Source organism: Lolium rigidum, chromosome 5 (assembly GCF_022539505.1).
Source record: "Lolium rigidum isolate FL_2022 chromosome 5, APGP_CSIRO_Lrig_0.1, whole genome shotgun sequence".
NCBI classification, from domain to species: domain Eukaryota; kingdom Viridiplantae; phylum Streptophyta; class Magnoliopsida; order Poales; family Poaceae; genus Lolium; species Lolium rigidum.
The window spans coordinates 116988388-117010373 of NC_061512.1; the positions used below are offsets into that span (position 1 = coordinate 116988388).

The 21986-nt window shown below is 44.6% G+C and overlaps 2 long non-coding RNA genes across 2 annotated transcripts; one reads left to right on the plus strand and one right to left on the minus strand.

The window, feature by feature from the left end:
- Positions 1 to 13487: 13487 nt before the first annotated feature.
- LOC124657199 lies at positions 13488 to 21002 on the minus strand. The gene is made up of 4 exons (XR_006988780.1): positions 20510 to 21002; positions 16395 to 16509; positions 16117 to 16267; positions 13488 to 14933 (listed from the first exon to the last, which is right to left on the minus strand). It is a non-coding gene; the product is annotated as an uncharacterized LOC124657199 (long non-coding RNA).
- LOC124657200 lies at positions 18579 to 19049 on the plus strand. Its single transcript, XR_006988781.1, has 2 exons — positions 18579 to 18682; positions 18767 to 19049. It is a non-coding gene; the product is annotated as an uncharacterized LOC124657200 (long non-coding RNA).
- Positions 21003 to 21986: the final 984 nt, after the last annotated feature.

Consider the following 21986-nt stretch of genomic DNA (forward strand, 5'->3'; position numbering starts at 1 on the left):
CGGCAGAGCGTGCATCGGCGAACGGGAGGGAAACAGGTCTCGGGCCGCGCTCGTGCTTGCGATCTGTACGGGAGAGGGCGGGTGGGTTTTGGGAAGCGCTCTGCGCGGCCGCCGGCCTCTTCATCACGCGGGTCGCCTTCCGTCAGTCGGGCGGTGCTGCCTACACACATCCATGCTGGCACGCGTCTGTGACCCATCGTCCCCGTCGTCAACAACGTTGTCATCAACAACGTTGCTGTTGCGAGCATAATCACTACATCTCCACCGCCACCTCCACCCCGGATCGGTACGTGCGACATATCTCGATACATTTAGCGATGGATGTTGTGCCGTTTAACTGCACGCTACTATTCATGTTGATCACTTTGCATCTAGTATGTTCGAGTTTCACATGTTAGTAGTTACTTTAATGTGCTTTATATTAGGAATTAATCATGAAGTGTGCCTAATTGTCAACAATCCAAAAACCTAATTGTAGGCAATTTCACGAGATTAACAGTAGCTGGTTTCGCGTGCAGGGCCGGATAAGTTCACCCGGTGTGCACTTTAGAGGTGGCAAGTTAAGACCATGCTGCGGCTTACTCATATGAAAATATTCGACGTTACGATGGTTTTACAGAAGGAACTATATCGACCAAGATCGGGAACAGAAGTTCAAGGAAAACAATACTCTCATGTCGTCGCCGGATGCGTTACATGGTATTCTTGTCGGTCGTACGTGTGATGTGTACATGCACATGACGGATAGTGGAGCCTACCAGGATGCACAGAATGCTAAATTAGGTGCAGCCGAATGCGGGCGGTGAGCGCACATCATGGAGAGCTTCCATGACATCGGGATGGTAAACAACCGTTACGTAGACGAGACAAGCTCATGAGATACGAGTGCATTGCGAAAGAGCTTGAACTCCTTAAGTGTGTGCCTTGCGACAAGTTTGTGGCTGGATGCATCATCGCTAAGTTGCCCCCTTCATGGAGGAACTTAGCCACACAACTCTCAAACACAAGAGCCCGGGGATGCTCAGGTTAAGAAAATCGATAGCGTCTCTTGATGTGACGAGAGAAAGCTCGGGCTAAGGAGATAATCTTTGAGAAGGAGGAGGGTCGGTCTAGCGCCAACATGGTGCGGAAGAAACCCTACTGACAAGAACAAAGGGAACAACAAAGCCCCTCCTTCAATAAGCCTATGCAGACTACAACCTTCAAGAAGAAGAAGATGATAAACAAAGCGGTCGGTACGCTTTACTGTGGAAGGTGGCCCACTTTTCAAGGAGCATCCCGGAGAGGGCAGACAGCCCAAGAAAAAGGCGAGGCAAGTCAGCACGGTGACCGCTAGCAATCTTGATGGTGCGGTAATCTCTGCTGATAACAGTGTTCAATCTCTATATTGGTGGTTAATCTGGTCTTAATGTTCATGTGTGTGGCGACATATCCATGTTCACTTCTTGCAGGTCGCCGGGATTCTTCCGTCTTGATGGGGGATGAGTCACCATACATTCGTGGTGTTGGCACGGTAGATACGAAGTTCACTTCGGGAAGATACGTGCTGGTGAGGAACGTGCGGCATGTCCCTACTATGAACAAGAATCTCGGTTAGCGGCTCCCTTCTATGCGAGAGATGGGTTTGAGGTTCTTTTAGAGTCGAATAAAGTAGTTGTTTCCAAGTTTGGACATGATTTATTGGTAAAGGCTGAGTCACGTGAGAGCATGTCCCGCTTTTCGCCTTGCGATTTCAGGCAATAGGTACATGAACCATGTTTGCGGCAACGTTGCAGTGGCTGATACCGGTGTTTGGCATTCTCGTTTATGTCACATTAATTTTGGTTTAATGTCTCGGCTATCCGAGTTTAAGATTAATTCGAATTTCACCATTGCCCAAAGGTTCTAAGTGCCATAGTTGGTGTGCAATCAAAGCAACCTCGGAAGCCTCACAAGGCGGCCGAGGAGAGAAAACTTGGCACCTCTAGAACTCATACATTCTGATCTATGCGAGATGAATGGTGTGTTGACAAAAGGTGGAAAGAGATATTTCATGACATTGATTTATGATGCGACTAGATTTTGCTATGTTTATTTGTTGCGAACTAAAGATGAAGCTTTAGACTACTTTAAAATATATAAGGCCGAAGTTGAAAATCAACTAGAGAGAAAGATCAAGTGTCTTAGGTCGGATCGTAGTGGTGAGATATTTTCCTAAATTTTTGATGGTCTGTGAGGAACATGGCATTATTCATGAGAGGACGCCTCCCTATTCGCCCCAATCAAACGGGATTGCGAGGGAAAAACCGCACGCTAACTGACTTGGTGAATTCCATGTTATGCTTATTTGGTTTATCAAAGGCCTGGTGGAGGAGGCTTTATTGACTTCATGTCATGTCACGAATAGAGTTCTAACAAGAATAAAGATAAAACCCCTTACGAGGTGGGGTGCAGGGAGAAAACCATCACTTTCGTATTTGCGCACATGGGGATGTTTGGCGAAAGTCAATATTCCAATCACGAAGCGAACGCAAACTGGGACCAAAGGACTGATGGATTGTATCTTTCTAGGTTATGCTCCGCGGTGTAGGCTATAGATTTTTAGTAGTTCAATCAAGAGTACTGATATGCATGTTGATACTATTATGGAATCTCGTCGATGCAACATTTTGAGAATATGTTTCCTATGAAAGATATGCATAGCATTGCTAGAATTTCTACTTAAATAATTCCGAGTCTAGTCCATCTAATGAGTATTTTGAACAATCACATGAGAATGTTGCGAGAAGGATGCCAATGAAGCTCCTAAACGGAGCAGAGACGGAGGATTGAAAAATCCTTTGGTTATGATTTCATTGTGTACCTTGTGGATGATACTCTCACGTCCATTGCGGAGCATATGCATCTCCGGATACGGATAGTGGAAAGAAACTGTCCATAATGAGATGGACTCGATTCTCTAATGGAACAGGAGCTATCGAACGTCCCCATGGATGCAAGCCGTTGTGGGCTGCAAATGGGTGTTCAAGAAGAAGCTAAGACACGATGGTACTATTGAGAAGTACAAGGCGTAGCTTGTGGCTAAAGGCTACACACGGAGAGAAGGCGAAGAGTGCTTCGACACCTATTCACACATCGCTAGACTTACCACCATTCGAGTACTACTGTCATGGCTGCCTCCTATGGTCTTATCGTTCATCAAATGGACGTAAAGACTGACTTTTCTTAATGGAGAGTTGGAAGAGGAAATCTATATGGATCAACTGATGGGTTTGTAGTAAAAGGTGAAGAAAGTAAGGTGTGCCAGGATTGCTGAAATCTTTATATGCTTTGAAACAGCACCTAAGACGGTGGCATGAGAAGTTTGACGCAGAACTTTAACCTTGTAGGCTTTGTTGTCAATGGGGGCTGACAAGTGCGTTTACTATCGCCATGGTGGGGGCGAAGGTGTTATACTGTGTTTGTATGTGGATGATATTCAGAGTATTTGGTACAAACATGAAAGTAATACACGCAGGTCAAGTCTTTCTTGTCAAAGTGCTTTGATATGAAAGATCTGGAGAAGTCATGTGATTACGAACATCAAGCTTATTAAGGAGAACGAGTGGGATTACTCTAACGCAATCCCATTATGTTGAGAAGATATTGAGCCGGTTCGCCTATATTGATAGCAAGTCTTCTCCAACACCTTATGATCCCAGTGTGACATTACTGCAAGAGCCGGAGGATTGCCGTAGATCAATTGAGATATTCTCGATCGTTGGCTCACTCATGTACTTAGCGAGCGACTAGACCTGCCATCTCTTTTGCTGTTAGCAAGTTGAGTAGGTTCATGTCAAACCCGGGTGCTGATCATTGCATGCACTTGATAGGGTCATGCGCTACCATGTGGTACAATGAGTTATGGGATTCACTATTCGGGGACCTAGGCAGTGCTTGAAGGATATAGTGATTCCGATTGGATCTCGATGTGGCGATCTGTACGCCACAAGTGGGTATGTATTTACCTTTGGAGGTAGCGCGAGTGTCATGGAGATCTTGCAAGCAAACCATATTGACGAGGTCAACTATGGAAGCAGAACTTACTTGCTTTGGACACAACCACTGGTGAATCGGAATGGTTGCGTGAGCTCTTGATGGACTTGCACCGTGGTTGAAAAACCTGTCTCCGGCAATCCTTTTGAATTGTGACAATCAAGCTGTAATTGTCAAAGTGAGACAATTCTAAGGATAACACAAAGTCATCAAGACACGTCAGAGACGTTTGAAGTCGTCGAGAAATTGCGAAACTCCGGAGTAATGCAGCTACATATATTCAAACGGAGACAAAAACACAGCGGATCCCTTGTACAAAGGGACTATCACGTAATGATGATAGAAAGTGCATCGAGGGAGATGGGTTTGAGACCCGTTGATGTTACACCACAGTGGTAACCCAACCTTTGTGATCGGAGATCCGTGAATTAGGATGCGGGAAGAAACAAACTAGTGGTTTAATTGAGGAGAGTATTAGTAGCCCTCTCTATGTGAAGATGCACAACACTCAATTCTTGTAAGGCAAGTTGGCAACAAGACTAAATGTGTTTATGTTGGCTATTTTAGCAAGACACATTGTCTCTGAGCATTCTTGAAATAACACACCTATATGAGTCCGATTGTTAAACGTCGCAATCTATGAGATTTGGGTGATCTCTAGTAAACTCATGAAGAGACCACGAAGTATGACGCATATGCTTCACCGCGAGGGTAGGCTATCTTGGCAGCCATGTACTGGTTGGACTTTGAGTGAAACCCTGTTCACGCAAAACTTGCAATTCAAGGCTTAGTCCATTGTTCAAGTGTGAATGGATGTAGCTTAAGGTTCTAGGCGGAAGTTCAACTTAACGGTCTCACGTGAAACACTTTGGTATATAAACAAGCGAGCGAGTATTGGTAAATCTCTAAATGGGGATTTGAGATGCGGTGGGGGATTGTTGAAATATTGGGCCTATCTTAGTGGCCCAAACTAGATTTCAGTTTTTCCTATAAATCTCAAAGCCCACATAGTGGCAGCCTTGTGAGTTTGAGCCCAAGTTGGTGGCAGCTCACTAGGGAGTGGCAAGAGGTGGGAAGTTTAGTCCCACATGGAAAGTTGGGAGGAAGTTAGACCACCTTATAAGGTGGGTTGTTTCACCACTAGTAAGTGAGTGAGAATAGGAGTGCTACACGCGCTCGCTCGTCTCGACTCGACTCGACTCGACACGACACGACACGTCACGTCACGACGCGCGCGGCGCGCTCGTGGTGAGTGGATTGAGCCTCGAGCCGAGACTTTCCTTACTTTTTGCAGCTCAGGAAAACGAACAGAGTCCTAGACGGACGCGTCGCAGCTTGAGTCGGTTCGGGTCGCTCCCGGATCGTGGGCTATTCGTAACCGACTCGAAACGTTCGTGCGACGTGGGCGTGGCCCACGTTGCCTAGGGTTTCCCGAGCCTATATAATCTCTTGCCCGGCTACCGCAGAAACATACCGAATACACGAGTTAGGGTTTCCACCTCTCTCTGCTTGCGCCGCCATCGTAGCCTACTCCATCCCGCGCGCCGACGTGCATCGGCGAACGGGAGAGCAGGTCTCCGGAACCGCTCGTCCTTGCGATCCTGTGCGGGAGAGGGCGAATTAGGTTTTTGGGAAGCGCTTGCGCGGCCGCTCAAGCTCTTCACCACGGGTCGCCTTCCGTCCAAGTCGGGCGGTGCTGCCTACCGTCGTCTTCAACGCCGTCTACTTCGACCCGTCGTCCCCGTCGTCCAACAACGTTGTCATCAACAACGTTACTCGCTGCGACATCATCTGCTACACCTTCACCGCCACCGCCACCGGATCGGTACGTGCGACATATCTCGATCCGTTTAGTGATGGATGCTTTACCGTTTGTGCTTCTTGCTACTCATGTTGATTAATGCATCTAGTATGTTCGAGTTTCACATGTTAGTAGCTGCTTGTCGTTATGTTTTATATTCTGGAATTAATCATGGAAATTGTGCCTAATTATCCAACAATCCAAAAACCTAATTGTAGGCAATTTCCGAGTTAACAATGGCTGGTTTTTCCGATGCACTCGAGGCCGGATAAGTTTACCGGTGTGCACTTTAAGAGGTGGCGAGATAAGGCCATGCTCTGGCTTACTCATCTGAAAGTGTTCGAAGTTACTGATGGTTTACCTGAAGGAACTATATCTGACCAAGATCAGAACAAGTTCAAGGAAAACAATACTCTCTTCGTCGGATGCGTTCTAAGTATTCTTCTTGACCGTCTGTGTGATGTGTACATGCACATAACGGATGGTAAAGAGCTCACGGGATGCACTTCGAATGCTAAGTTCGGTGCAACCGATGCGAGCGATGAATTGTACATCATGGAGAGCTTCCATGACATCAGGATGGTTAACAACCGTTCTGTAGTCGAACAAGCTCATGAGATACAGTGTATTGCGAAAGAGCTTGAACTCCTTAAGTGTGCCCTACCTGACAAGTTTGTGGCTGGATGCATCATCGCTAAGTTACCCCCTTCATGGAGGAACTTTGCCACAACTCTCAAACACAAGAGAGAGGAGATATCAGTTGAAAATTTGATAGCATCTCTTGATGTTGAGGAGAAATCTCGGGCTAAGGATAATACTGAGAAAGGAGAGGGTCAGTCTAGTGCCAACATGGTGCAGAAGAAACCCTACAGCAAGAACAAAGGGAATAACAAGCCCTCCTTCAATAAGCCTATGAAGACTACAACCTTTAAGAAGAAGAAGATGATAAACAAAGCAGATCTGAGCTGCTTTACATGTGGAGAGACTGGCCACTTTTCTAAGGATTATCCAGAGAGGGCAGACCGCAAGACAAAGGCGAGGCAAGTCAACACGGTGACCGCTAGCAATGCTGATGGGTACAGTAATCTCTTTACTGTTCTTTCGGTATTTCAATCTCCATGTTGGTGGATTGATACAGGTGCTAATGTTCATGTGTGTGCTGACATATCCATGTTCACTTCTTACCGAGGTCGCCCGGGATTCTTCCGTCTTGATGGGGAATGGGTCACATGCTTCGTTCGTGGTGTTGGCACGGTAGATCCGAAGTTCACTTGGGGAAGATCGTGCGAGCTGAGGAACCGATACGTCTCGACGTATCGATAATTTCTTATGTTCCATGCTACATTATTGATGATATCTACATGTTTTATACACATTATATGTCGTATTTATGCATTTTCCGGCACTAACCTATTAACGAGATGCCGAAGAGCCGATTCTTGTTTTCTGCTGTTTTTTGGTTTCGAAATCCTAGTAAAGAAATATTCTCGGAATTGGACGAAATCAACGCCCGGGGTCCTATTTTTGCACGAAGCTTCCAGAAGACCGAGGGGGAAAGGAAGTGGGGCCACGAGGCGCCGACACGCTAGGGCGGCGCGGCCTGGCCCTGGCCGCGCCGGCCTGGCGTGTGGGGCCCTCGTGTGGCCCCCCGCGTTGCCCTTCCGCCTACTTAAAGCCTTCGTCGCGAAACCCTCTGTACCGAGAGCCACGATACGGAAAACCTTACTGAGACGCCGCCGCCGCCAATCCCATCTGGGGGATTCGGAGATCGCCTCCGGCACCCTGCCGGAGAGGGGAATCATCTCCCGGAGGACTCTTCATCGCCATGATCGCCTCCGGAGTGATGCGTGAGTAGTTCACCCCTGGACTATGGGTCCATAGCAGTAGCTAGATGGTTGTCTTCTCCTCATTGTGCTTCATTGTTGGATCTTGTGAGCTGCATAACATGATCAAGATCATCTATCTGTAATACTATATGTTGTGTTTGTCGGGATCCGATGGATAGAGAATACTATGTTATGTTAATTATCAAGTTATTACCTATGTGTTGTTTATGATCTTGCATGCTCTCCGTTATTAGTAGAGGCTCTGGCCAAGTTTTTGCTCTTAACTCCAAGAGGGAGAATTTATGCTCGATAGTGGGTTCATGCCTCCATTAAATCTGGGACAGTGACAGAAAGTTCTAAGGTTGTGGATGTGCTGTTGCCACTAGGGATAAAATATTGATGCTATGTCTAAGGATGTAGTTATTGATTACATTACGCACCATACTTAATGCAATTGTCTCGTTGTTTTGCAACTTAATACTGGAAGGGGTTCGGATGATAACACTGAAGGTGGACTTTTTAGGCATAGATGCATGTCTGGATAGCGGTCTATGTACTTTGTCGTAATGCCCAATTAAATCTCACTATATTTATCATATCATGTATGTGCATTGTTATGCCCTCTCTATTTGTCAATTGCCCGACTGTAATTTGTTCACCCAACATGCTTTTATCTTACGGGAGAGACACCTCTAGTGAACTGTGGACCCCGGTTAATACTTGTTTTACTGTTTTCTGCAAACAATCATCTTCCACACAATACGGTTAATCCTTTGTTACAGCAAGCCGGTGAGATTGACAACCTCACTGTTTCGTTGGGGCAAAGTACTTTGGTTGTGTTGTGTAGGTTCCACGTTGGCGCCGGAATCCACGGTGTTGCGCCGCATTACATTCCGCCACCATCAACCTTCAACGTGCTTCTTGGCTCCTCCTGGTTCGATAAACCTTGGTTTCTTTCTGAGGGAAAACTTGCTGCTGTGCGCATCATACCTTCCTCTTGGGGTTCCCAACGAACGTGTGAGTTACACACCATCAGGAACGTGCAGCATGTCCCTACTATGAACAAGAATCTCGTTAGCGGCTCCCTTCTATGCAGAGATGGGTTTTAGGTTGTTTTAGAGTCGAATAAAGTAGTTGTTTCCAAGTTTGGACAATTTATTGGTAAAGGCTATGAGTGCGGAGGCTTGTTCCGCTTTTCGCTTCTACGATTTCAGTAATAAGTCTGTGAACCATATTTGTGGCAATGTTAGTGATGATACCAGTGTTTGGCATTCTCGTTTATGTCACATTAATTTTGGTTTAATGTCTCGGCTATCCAGTTTAAGTTTAATTCCGAATTTCACTATAGCCAAAGGTTCTAAGTGCCATAGTTGTGTGCAATCGAAGCAACCTCGGAAGCCTCACAAGACGGCCGAGGAGAGAAACTTGGCACCTCTAGAACTCATACATTCTGATCTATGCGAGATGAATGGTGTGTTGACAAAAGGTGGAAAGAGATATTTCATGACATTGATTGATGATGCGACTAGATTTTGCTATGTTTATTTGTTGCGAACTAAAGATGAAGCTTTAGACTACTTTAAAATTTATAAGGCCGAAGTTGAAAATCAACTAGAGAGAAAGATCAAGCGTCTCAGGTCGGATCGTGGTGGCGAATATTTTCCTAAAATCTTTGATGAATTCTGTGAGGAACATGGCATTATTAATGAGAGGACGCCTCCCTATTCACCCCAATCAAATGGGGTTGCCGAGAGGAAAAACCGCACGCTGACTGACTTGGTGAATTCCATGTTAGCCACTCGCTTGGTTTATCAAAGGCATGGTGGGGGGAGGCTTTGTTGACTTCATGTCATGTCCTGAATAGAGTTCCTAACAAGAATAAAGATAAAACCCCTTACGAGGAGTGGGCTGGGAGAAAACCATCACTTTCGTATTTGCGCACATGGGGATGTTTGGCGAAAGTCAATATTCCATTTACTAAGAAGCGCAAACTTGGACCAAAGACAGATGGATTGTATCTTTCTAGGTTATGCTCCGCGAGTGTAGGATATAGATTTTTAGTAGTTCAATCCGAGGTACCTGATATGCATGTTGATACTATTATGGAATCTCGTGATGCAACATTCTTTGAGAATATGTTTCCTATGAAAGATATGCATAGCATTGCTAGAATTTCTACTGAGATAATTCCTGAGTCTAGAACATCTAATGAGTATTTTGAACAATCACATGAGAATGTTACTGAGAAGGATGACAATGAAGCTCCTAAACGGAGCAAGAGACGAAGGATTGAAAAATCCTTTGGTGATGACTTCATTGTGTACCTTGTGGATGATACTCCCACGTCCATTGCAGAGGCATATGCATCTCCAGATGCAGATGACTGGAAAGAAGCTGTCCATAATGAGATGGACTCGATTATTTCTAATGGAACTTGGGAGTTGTCAGAACGACCCCATGGATGCAAGCCTGTAGGCTGTGTTCAAGAAGAAGCTAAGACCTGATGGTACTATTGAAAAGTACAAGGCGCAGCTTGTAGCGAAAGGCTACACACAGAGAGAAGGCGAAGATTACTTCGACACCTATTCACCTGTCGCTAGACTTACCACCATTCGAGTACTACTGTCCATGGCTGCCTCCTATGGTCTTATCGTCCATCAAATGGACGTAAAGACAACTTTTCTTAATGGAGAGTTGAAGAGGAAATCTATATGGATCAGCTTCGATGGGTTTGTAGTAAAAGGTGAAGAAAGAAAGGTGTGCAAGTTGCTGAAATCTTTATATGGCCCGAAACAAGCACCTAAGCAATGGCATGAGAAGTTTGACGAACTTTGACTTACGTAGGCTTTGTTGTCAATGAGGCTGACAAGTGCGTTTACTATCGCCATGGTGGGGGCGAAGGTGTTATACTATGTTTGTATGTGGATGATATTCTGATATTTGGTACAAACATGAAAGTAATACACGAGGTCAAGTCTTTCTTGTCAAAGTGCTTTGATATGAAAGATCTGGGAGAAGCCGATGTGATTCTCGAACATCAAGCTTATTAAGAACGAGAGTGGGATCACTCTAACACAATCCCATTATGTTGAGAAGATCTTGAGCCGGTTCGGCTATATAGATAGCAAGTCTTCTCCAACACCTTATGATCCCAGTGTGACATTACGCAAGAACCGGAGGATTGCCGTAGATCAACTGAGATACTCTCGGATTGTTGGCTCACTCATGTACTTAGCGAGCGCGACTAGACCGGACATCTCTTTTGCTGTTAGCAAGTTGAGTAGGTTCATGTCAAACCCGGGTACTGATCATTGGTATGCACTTGATAGGGTCATGCGCTACCTATGTGGTACAATGAGTTATGGGATTCACTATTCAGGGCATCCAGCTGTGCTTGAAGGATATAGTGATTCAAATTAGATCTCAGATGTAGCTGATCTGTACGCCACAAGTGGGTATGTATTTACCTTTGGAGGTGGCGCGAGTGTCATGGAGATCTTGCAAGCAAACCATATTGACGAGGTCAACTATGGAAGCAGAACTTCATCGCTTTAGACACAACCACCGTTGAATCGGAATGGTTGCGTGAGCTCTTGATGGACTTGCCTGTGGTTGAAAACCTGTTCCGGCAATCTTTTTGAATTGTGACAATCAAACTGTAATTGTCAAAGTGAACAATTCTAAGGATAACGCGAAGTCATCAAGACACGTCAAGAGACGTTTGAAGTCTGTCAGGAAATTGCGAAACTCCGAAGTAATAACTGTTACATATATTCAAACAGATAAAAACTCAGCGGATCCCTTTACAAAGGGACTATCACGTAATGTGATAGAAAGTGCATCGAGGGAGATGGGTTTGAGACCCGTTGATGTTACACCATAGTGGTAACCCAACCTTTGTGATCGGAGATCCCGTGAATTAGGACCTGGGAAGAACAAACTAGTGGTTTATTGAGGAGAGTATTATGTAACCCTCTCTATGTGAAGATGCACAACTCTCAATTGCTGTAAGGCAGGTTGGCAAAAGCCTTAATGTGTTTATGTTGGCTATTTTAGCAAAGATGCTGTCCTACAGAGCATTCTTGAAATAACACACATATATGAGTTCGATTGTTAAACGTCGCAATCTATGAGATTTGGGTGATCTCTAGTAAACTCATGAAGAGACCACGAATTATGACGCATATGCTTCACCCGCGGGGTAGGCTACTGGCAGCCATGTACTGGTCATGACTTTGAGTGAAACCCTGTTCACGCAAAACTTGCAATTCAAGGCTTAGTCCATTGTCCAAGAGTGAATGGATGTAGCTTAAGGTTCTAGGCGGAAGTTCAACTTAACAGTCTCCGCTGAAACACTGGTATATAAACAAGCAATGAGTATTGGTAAATCTCTAAATGAGTATTTGAGATCTGGTGGGGGATTGTTGAAATATTGGGCCCACATTTGGTGGCCCATAATAGATTTCAGATTTTCCCTATAAATCTCAAAGCCCACTTAGTGGCAGCCTTGTGAGTTTGAGCCCAAGTTGGTGGCAGCTCACTAGGGAGTGGCAAGAAGTGGGAAGTTTAGTCCCACATGGAAAGTTGGGAGGAAGTTAGACCACCTTATAAGGTGGGGTGTTTCACCACTAGTAAGTGAGTGAGAATAGGAGTGCTACACGCGCGCGCTCCTCCTCCTCCTCGCTCGCTCGTCTCGACACGTCACGTCACGTCACGTCACGTCACGACGCGCGCGCTCGTGGTGAGTGGATTGAGCCTCGAGCCGAGACTTTCCTTACTTTTTGCAGCTCAGGAAAACGAACAGAGTCCTAGACGGACGCGTCGCGATTGAGTCGGTTCGGGTCGCTCCCGGATCGTGGGCTATCCGTAACCGACTCGAAACGTTCGTGCGACGTGGGCGTGGCCCACGTTGCGTAGGGTTTCCCGAGCCTATATAATCTCTTGCCCGGCTACCGCGAAACATACCGAATACACGAGTTAGGGTTTCCACCTCTCTGCTCGCGCCGCCATCGTAGCCTACTCCATCCCGCGCGCCGACGTGCATCGGCGAACGGGAGAGCAGAGTCTCCGGAACCGCTCGTCCTTGCGATCCTGTACGGGAGAGGGCGAATTAGGTTTTGGGAAGCGCTCGCGCGACTGCTCAAGCTCTTCACCACGGGTCGCCTTCCGTCCAAGTCGGGCGGTGCTGCCTACCGTCGTCTTCAATGCCGTCTACTTCGACCCGTCGTCCCTGTCGTCAACAACGGTGTCATCAACAACGTTACTGCTGCGACATCATCTGCTACACCTTCACCACCACCGCCACCAGATCGGTACGTGCGACATATCTCGATCTGTTTAGTGATGGATGCTTTACCGTTTGTGCTGCTGCTACTCATGTTGATTAATGCATCTAGTATGTTCGAGTTTCACATGTTAGTAGCTGCTGTCGTTATGTTTTATATTCTGGAATTAATCATGAAAATTGTGCCTAATTATCCAACAATATACAAATGAGTAATTTGCAATAGCTAGGCAGACACATATTATTAATTTAAAATGTTTCAAAAGACAACTATTTTACATTTGCACAATATAGTTAGTGGCTAGTAAGCATCATTTTTGTGGAAAATTGTTGGTGGTGAACATTTACATGGAAATATATAATTACCTTGGTCGGTAAAACTTGCAACCTGGCAACCAATGATGATATTGGTGTCACAAAAATGTAGTTACCGCCGTATGTGAGCTACTCCCGTATTAACCCTTGTTATTAGAATAACTTCGATCAGAGAAATTAATGATATGCTGATCTTCTGAAAACATATGTCTGACGATGCTTGCTGCACATATAATCAGTAACATATTATTCACTATATAAAAGTTAACCCGATCTGCCGCAAGGAGATTTATTTGGGTACTGTTGCCCTCCCAGTTTGCACCAATCACGGTTAGACACGATAGAATTTTCCACTGTTCACGGGCGATCGTTTCTGCCCCAGCCGGAATTCCTTTCCTTTCCTTTCCTTTTCTTTTTTTTCCTTCCTAAATTACACGATTACCGGCAGGCAGCGGTCAAACCTCCAGATACGGACCGGCTGCTCCACGATTACAACTTATTTTCTACCTTTGATCTCCGGTTTCATCCAATTCTACCGGATGTGCATGTTTTACGGCAACTTCCGTTGCCATTATTTGCCACGTATCCTCTCTGCGTGTCTGTTTCTTCCCTCTACTGCTTTCTGGGCCTAATTTGTTATTCGGTTTTGTACATGCTAGGCCTCTTCTGGGTTCCTCCGCTCACGTCTCCGCATCGGAGAGATCGGCATATTGGCCAGGCCGCTGCTTGCAGGTTCTGATTTCAGCATGGATGGCGCTGCTCGCCGTGGGCGAGGAAGGTCGGTTCCTCCGCCGTCTCCTTTGCGTCCGTTATTGCCGCGCCTCCATGATCAGCGCGGCTTACCTTCTCTTCGTGCTCTCCGGCCATCTTTCCCGGTGTCCTTGCCGTTCGCATCGCCGGCTTTACCGCAACTTCCTTTTCCTTTGTCTTCGCGGCCGCGTCGCCGGCGTGGATTGGATGAGCTGTCCTGTCGGCCGGTAGGCCGGAGTTCTGGACGCCGTGGCCGATCCCGTTCTGCCTGCCGCGGCCCGGCCTTCTCTCCTGCTGTTGCCGCAGTTGCCTCGCCGCCTGTTGCTTCAGCTGGTCCTGCTGCTTTTGTTGGGTTTGATCAATCGCCTTCTGGAACTCCCACTTTGCCTCAGGCTGGTTCCTTGCCTGTTGTACATCCTCTCGGAGGTTCCTTGCCTGCTGTAGACCCTCTTGGTGGTGTAGCCCAGCGATCAAGCCGTCGGCGTCCGCGGTCGTCTTCCTCCTCTACTTCTCCACCTCTACGCCGCCGTCGTCTTTTGCAAGATAGTGCTCCTGCTTCTGCTCCTGCTGTTGGCCCTGCCTCTTTTCTTCCGCCTGTACGTGCTCCTCTGCTATCTGGTGCCCCTGCTGTTCGTGTGTTGCCTCCTGTTGTTCTACATCCCCCTTCTGTTGTGCCTGTTTCTACTGCCGATTCTTCCGTCCGTGTTGTTGGCAGTGGTGGATCTGCCGTCGATCAGCCTGTTGTTCCTATGGCTTCGCAGCGGGTCGTTTCTTCCAGGGATGTTTCTACAGGGCAGCCTTTTGCCTCTCACTTAATGTCTGACGTACAATCTCGCAGGCGGGAGATACGTCTAGGCAAGCGTCCTCTTGAAGAGGCTCCTGCCGCCATTGTCGCCGGTAACTTCCTGTTTTTCTTTTCTCATGCCTTCAGTTTTCCCTGCCTCTGCAATATCATATATTATGTATTACTGATGCAAACATACAAGTGCTTTGTAAGATGATTCAACAAAGTAAACACATGCAGCTAATTTAATTGTGCACCCACTGCTGCTATAGTCCCAGCTAATTTCTTTTGCCTTTAGTTTTCCCATCCTCTGCAATATCATATGTTATGTATTGGTGATGCAAGCATGCAGCTGCTTTGCAAGATGATTCAGCAAAGTAAACACATGCAGCTAATTTAATTGTCCACTGCCTTCTGCTAGAGTCGCACCTAATTAATTTAATTGTGCACCCACTGCTGATATAATTGGTCTGTGCTTTTACGACTTTACGTTCTACACCTGCTCATTGTTCCTGCGCTTCTTCTTATACAGTTAGTTATTCTTTCCGTATGTACCTGACCATCGTTTCTTTTCATCTGCATTGTCCGTGCCTTCGACATCCTTTTTGTTCACATTATATTACTTTAGGTCTGCTGATCATGCCATCTCTGTTAAACGTTTATTGATGATTCACCTCCTCGCCCTACATCATCATAGCTTCGTCCGCCGCCCTGCTCAGTACACAGACCATAACTCCTCTAAGATCTATTCTACAGGTGAAACTTCCTGCCTCTTCTCTCTTCCTCCTCTTCTTCCAGTTAGTTCTTTTTGATTTGCCTATGAATCGTGGTTTTCCTTTTCCCCTTTTTCACCAGCCCTAACATTAAAATCTTCCTTTTGTTCTATTTCGTTCCCTTACCTGCTGTTTCATATTTACTTACTGTGTCGTTTCTTCTTTCCATTGTTTTTTTAAAAAAATCTGTTAGTTTAGGTTTTTCTTTCCCCCTTATCCCTAAGCTTTACCATTGTATTGTTTCTTTGATTTTATTTCGCTCCCTTGCTTACTTTCAGATCCTTGCTGTTTAATTTCCCTAAGCTTTAGTATTAAAATTTCCCTTTCGTTTTGTTCTGTTCCCTCACCTACTGTCCAATTTTTACTGTTTGATCTATTTATGGTTAGTTTCGCTTATTTTTTCATTAAGATTTTCCCACTGCCATGGACCCTACTCTTCATTCATTATGCTCATCGGCATGTGATTTTTCTGTACATTTTTAATGCATACTAATCTCTACTGATCATTCCATGTTACAGAAGGTTTGCATAGGTGACAATGCAGGAAACATCGGTTAGAGATATCAAACCTCGAGGACTTCCGAGGCGTGCCGTTGTACGCATCGCACGGTCATGGGAGAATCGGAACAGAGATCAGCACCTCTATAAAATTGGTTACATGTTCGTTGATCATTTGGTACTTTCTTCACACCAGCATTCGTTATGTTCTTTTTCTACTTCCTGTGCATGGGACATATGTAATCAGTGAACCGTTAAGATTCAGTTATTTACCGATTTCAACATACCTTTGAATTATTATACTACTTGCAAGATTGTCATGTACAACTATACAAGCATATTTAAATACCTTTTTGTACCTCATCTGGTCTCCTCAGCACTTCCCTTTGACGTTTTTACTTTTCAACTTATTACTCTGTCAATGCCCACATGAACACTTATTCTATCCATTCAGTTATTGTCACCTACACACAAAAAATGCATGCTGTCAGATGCGTTTTCACATTTTATTTTTTAGGTCTGTTCTTTCAACAGTATCCTTTTGTCAACTAGCGTTAATCAAAAACAGCATATTCTACTAAAAAAATTATTTTCCCTATCGAATATACACTTAGACTGCACTGATTTTGCAGGGCATCACCATAGAAGGTTCTCTGCTCGAAGAACGTATGGATCAATTCAGAGACAAACTAAAAGAAGGCAAAGTATACAAACTAGAATCTTTTATGATTGTTGGTCCTCGACCCAACTATAGGGCAACAGATCACTGCTATAGGTTCCGACTTTCACAAAATACAAAGATAAATGAAATGCTTCCTGAGCCTGAAAATTTTCCTCTGTATGCATATGATGCAAAATCCTTTGATGATGTCTGGCTACGTGTGGACAAACCGGATATCCTACCAGGTTACTTTTTACAAACAAACCAGGTATTGCATGTTATGCTACATTCCCATGCTTACATTGTTTTTTCTTTTATTACCAACCTTCAGATGTTGTTGGAGTGGTGACGATGGTTTCAGACCTCATTCCATCAAAGTCAGGAGATCAATCAAGAAGACACATTTACATAAAAAATGAAAGGTATAGAGTACACTTCAGGTCACTTTACTTTAGGCATGTATAAAAATCACACGCTCTGACATCTTTTACTCTCGCTAAGTGATGAACTTGCCATCGTCACCTTGTGGGGAGAACAAGCCGAGAAGTTTGATGCAGAGGGCATTCAACAGATTTCTCTGCAGGAAAATGTGTTCATGCTGTTCGTGGGAATGAATGTTTCTCTCTTCAAAGGTACATCATTCTTAGAAATTTCCTAACACGCTTTTACCAATTCAATACTTTACTTTTCGTTTACAGCTATAGTTTTTTAGTTCTATTATCAACATTAAAAATACAGCATGTTTTCCCGTAGGTATGCTAGGCTTTAAAGGTACTTCACTAACGCGCTGGCATGTGAACATACCTATCCCTGAAGTAGAAATCCTTCGCGATAGGTAACTTGCACTATACCTTAGACTCCTTAGACTTATTAACGAATATATAGATATGATGTGCGCAAAACATTTTCTACAGTCTTGGAAGTAAACGATACATAATAGACTGGGAAGACTATGTGGCTGGAAAAAAAGAAGCAGCTGAAACAACACTTTACGATTTATGCAAGCAAGACACCGCTACTATCGTGGTAAGCCTTTACCTGTACTTATGTTGTACAAATCAACCAAACATTATACCAGCAATCTACTAATGCATACATGTACCCAAACTAACTAACATTAAACTTTGCAGGGTAACAGGTATAAGCTAAACATAACGGTCACCAGTCTCGACGATCCAATCAACTGGTGGTTCCATTCTTGCAAATCATGCTGGAGGAAAATGATTCAGTCCGGAGTTTCTCACAAATGCCCTTCCTGTCACACCCCAGACGAGCGCTACAGGTATAGTTATGGGCAAACAAACAACAAGTATCACCTAAATAGTTGCATCTTTTGTATGCGCACTCTAAGAAACGATACAACGATACAGGTATAGACTGAAGGTCAGCGCAGTCGATGTGGAGCCAAACGCTCAAGGCTTACCTATCAGCGGCCGTCTCACATTCTTTGGCAACTGCGCCGATGTTCTAACGGGCAAGGAAGCAGATCTTCTTGCACCACTTACTAAAGGTCGTCCTAATTATGTCCCTCCTGCTATTACTGCCGTGGTTGGCAAGAAGTGCACAATCACTGCGGAGGTAGACCAAGAAACCTATGATGCTAATCCTGGAATAGTGTTCCTTACCGTCTCGAAGGCCCAGCTAATCGCTGACTCAGTGCAAGTAGTGGAACCTTCTGTCCATACTAGCCCTGCAATAGCTGATAAGGCGACTACACTAGCTGACGAGCACCCAGAAGGCAGCTCCTCACAGGCAACACCTCCAAAAGACATTCTTGAATCAACTGATGTTGAAGAAGATGAGGTAGTTAGTGGACTATCCTGTATAATCAAATAATCCAACACAATCTAATATATATATTTTCCTACCAGGACATAGACAAGGAAAACAAAGAAAAGAAGAGGAAGGGTACCGACAATAGAAAGGGGCCTGCAAAGGCACTGTTCAAAGGAAAAAAGTAAACCTCACCTCTTCAGGTAAAAGCAAAATCTAGAAAAGCGTTACATATTTCACCTGTTACCGCATCCATTCACTCATTATGTGCCTTATATTGATTACAGGCAGAAGACAAGGACAAGCACACCATCAGGGCGACCAATCAAACAAACAAAGCACTCACCTCCTACCTTTGCCTCTTATGTTTGTGTTATCTAATATTATTCCGAGTGAGCACCACTGCAATCTCTTAGAGTTGCATACCTAAGACTATATATGCCTAAGTTTACTTTTCGGACCTCCGGTACTACTATCTATGTATAATTATCCAGTATGTAAACCTTTGTTCGCTATCATGTACTTTCAGACTTAATGAGGTAGCAGTTTAGTAACTATGTTATCGTTTCATGTTCTGTTGTCATTGCTTCTTACTGCTGGCTTGCACACACAGCAACAACTCCATCAGGTGTCATTAGATGTGTCCACTACTGTATCATTAGGCTTCTCCACACCATGTTTTACACAATATCGATGGCATCAGGATGAGATGGGTCAGCTCTTTTGGCACTTCGCTTCCATCAGTGAGTCATTCAGTTACCTCTCCCCTAGAATGTATCCAATGGAAATTCATAGAGTGGACATGGCCGAGAAGAACTTGACAATTGATTGTGTCAGGATACTATTTAGGACGGATCCAGCACCATCGATGACAATAGTTTGTCATGACCATGTTTTTTACTCAGAAAAAACTATCTGAGATGATGCGAATTTTATGTGGAAATGAAGACATGCCTCAAAAGGCTACAGAATTATAACATTGGTAGAAACCTTAACAATACAGTTTCGTCGCATAGGCCAAATATTGCTTGAATCTGAGATGACCATGCTATCAAAGATATCACTGACAACTAGATTTTGTTTCTCGCCAGTTTTGCTTATGATAATTAGGCTTGCTTTTTTGGTAGAAATCCTTTTATAGACGACGAGATGGTCATTGTTGTTCTCACATACGATTTTCCTAGATGTCATTAAGGATTTTCGGACTGCATAGAACTGAAACTGTTTGCTTCTATTTGAAATTGGCCCTTCAGTGTAAATTGGCCTCTGTGTACAAATCATAATAGTATTGGAAGCCATTCCTCGGTTGCTACCGCTCTTTCCTTTACACATGTTTATGTCCTACCCTCATATCCTGTACTAACACTTTATGCCATTCATGAGTACCCGGCTATCAGCTAAATAAATATAAATTTCTACCATTACTAAATGCTCAAGCTTTTACATATTCTCATTACTTTAAGTTGCAGCAAGATCCACTACTAACATTTCAACTAAGAATAGAATGGGCACAATGAAGCACTTGCACGGCGTGAATAACAGATTTGTTGATTTAGTTTCAAACTGAACTGCATGAGTAATAAACCTGTTGCTTTAGTTTCAAACCGAACTGCAGATGCCCACCTTTTACGTTCACCTTTTTCGTTTAACTAATGAAATTTCCTCTTCTAATAATAGGTGCCAAGTTCTGTCTTGGTCAGAATTCACACCCAACACTCAACAAGAAGTTTCAGTAGGATAGTTTAGATGAAAACAGGCGGCGACGACTGAATTGATGATAAACGTTTACACTACAAACAAAAATTTACATTACCAGGGCATACCTCAAACAAGTGAGTGAACACTCGCAGGTATGCAAATGTGTGTGTATCCTACTGTTTGTACTCATCTCAATATAATGTTTAAATCTTTTAGTTAGCTAAATACAAAATCAAACTACAATTTTAATTGCACCAAAAGGATATGAGTACATGCCCTCACAGCAAAATAGACAATTTCAGTAATTTAATAACGAGGCAATAGAGGAATACCGAGCCATTGACCCTTCAGCTAAGAACAGCGGCAAAGATGCACGAACGCTTCATGCAGGCGACTCCACACTGGCCTTTACGCTTAGGCATATTCTGAAGAAAAAAGAACCATCTTGCCCTTTCTCCATTCGCCCTCTCTACTCCGCTGCATCAACTCCCAAGACAGGCGACACAAAGATTACAGCCGGCTGCTTCTCCGATTCATCTCCGCCGGCTCACGCGGCGCCGAATCCAACAGGAAGCGGCCCGAATTTGAAGACCACGCTGGCCTACCTTCTTCCACCAAAGCCGGCTGCTTCTTCGATTCATCTCCGCCGGCTCACGCGCCGCCGAATCCAACAGGGAGCGGCCCAAATTTGAGGAACACGCTGGCCTACCTTATTCCGCCTACCCCAACCAGCCACGACTTTGCTACAAGAATTCATCCAAGGAAGAAGAAAGAGGAAGCTGACAGAGAGTCGATCCACTTTTTTTTTTCACTGACTTAGGACATAATCCACTCACACTCACTGAATGAATGACTACTTTCTCTAACAGATTCCTATTTGAGAGAACCCAGCCCATTAGCAACGACCTGTTGCAGTCTAAGTGGGCCTAACCAAAAAGGCTTATGTGCCCCTTCTAAAAAGATATACACGTTTTTTTTCCCTCTCAACTGAATATACACGTTACTAACCATCACCGATGGTGAATATTACTTTCCCACCCTTGGTGATATCGCCGCGCACATCGAAAGACACATACACATTCGCGTATGCGCGAAACTACTGATATTCTCCTCTATTTTCACCAACCTCAACCATCAACCTCACAATACACTATACTAAGCATCCACTTCAGCCAACTGATAAGCATAGATATGCTCCAGCTGAGACTCTTTCAATGGACACCCAAGTTCGGTGCAACACAATGCACCGTTAACCAGACAGTTCACCTGAAAATAAAAGGCCTTCCCTGCAACCTAAACACACCCAGAGTGATCGAACACATCACAAGTCCGTTTGCACTGGTAGATGAGCACCAATCTGAATCAGACGATGGCATCTCAACCATAGGAAATACCATAGCCATCTACAAGTGTTCAGCATGGTGCGACACCCACCAAAGGATACCAGCCTCACTCAGCATCAAAGCACTACCAGCACATCTAACGGATCTACCAGAAATTTCCACTCACGCCGTACACGATTGCCCATTGCTTGAAGTTTCGGTGACAGTCAAGCAAGAAGCCCCCTAGCATGCAACAAGAAAAAGATCATCTTCCCAAAAACGCTACCACAGCAGTTCTACCCTTCCATGTAAAAGCTTAGCAATGTAATCCATGTATATACTCTCATGTACCTTCCTTTATCGTACTTGCTCCTATATGCAACCTCTCCTTGCATAGGAACCTTATGTAAACACATAAAATCTCTATAATATAAATAAATCCACCATAAACAGCGGTTTCTTCTTCCTCGTGTTAATTTACCGTTTC